Genomic DNA, 1,156 nt, shown 5'->3' on the forward strand with positions numbered 1-1,156 from the left:
CAACAGAGCAGAGGAAGTTGTTAAACCCATATGGCAAAATCTTACTGAAGCGACCATACGAGTCATGAATACTCATCCTCCGCCCAAGTAAAACAGAAACAAGCATCACTTAGTGGGCCAGCCAGAGGCTTAGGGCCCGCGCAGGATTATCCCTGCTAAAAAACAAAACAAAAAAAAACAGGTGTGGCAGCTATACTTATATATACGAAATGAACGGTATGGTAAACAACACAGCTCATTCCAACACGATGTCACACAAAATAATTCAATACAAATAAAATAAATTGAAATCTATAAAAATAAAAATTATCAATTCAATCGGAAACATTGAAATGAAATTCGTGACATATTTAGTATAGCATGCATGATGCTATTATGTGCAACAGATGGCGCTGTTTTTTAAAAAGTCATGTTTTTGTCTGTTGCTGGGGGTGGCATCTATATAGTAGTGATATAAAAAGACGCACCTATTCGAATGCTACATTGTGTCAAAATTCCAAAGCATCTGTGAAGATTTTTCAGAGATTACAGTGTGTGTTGCTCTTACGTCCAACAGATGGCGCTGTTTTTCCAAAAAAGCATGTTTTTTCCTGTCACAGGTGAGGCATGCATATAGTAGATATTTAAAATGTCGCGCTTATTCGAATGCAACGTTGTGTCAAAATTTCAAAGCAATCGGTAAAAAGGTTTTGAAAATTTCCCTCACATGAAAAACACATGAAATCACGATTTTCCAGAACCTTCCAGAAGATTTTGACCGTCACATTCGTGACATCTTTATAGTATGTGTATAAAAACCTGGTCGGATGGGAATGGAACATTATGTGAAAATTTCAAAGTAATCGGTGAAGAACTTTCGGAGATTAGCGATTTTGAACAATCGAACATATCCATTTTTATTTATATAGATGAACGTATGGTACACAACACAGCTCAGTTCCAACACAATTTCACTCAAAAAATCAATAAAAAATAAAATAAATCGAAATCCATGAAAATAAAATTTATCAATGCAATCTGAAACACTGAAATGGAATTCGTGACATATTTCGTATTGCGTTAATATTGCAATTATGTGCAACAGATGGCGCTGTTTTTCAAAAACGCATGTTTTTAACTGTCACAGGGGGTGGCATCTATATAGTAGGTATATAAA

The sequence above is a fragment of the Procambarus clarkii genome, chromosome 76 (assembly GCF_040958095.1).
Source record: "Procambarus clarkii isolate CNS0578487 chromosome 76, FALCON_Pclarkii_2.0, whole genome shotgun sequence".
Lineage (NCBI taxonomy): Eukaryota > Metazoa > Arthropoda > Malacostraca > Decapoda > Cambaridae > Procambarus > Procambarus clarkii.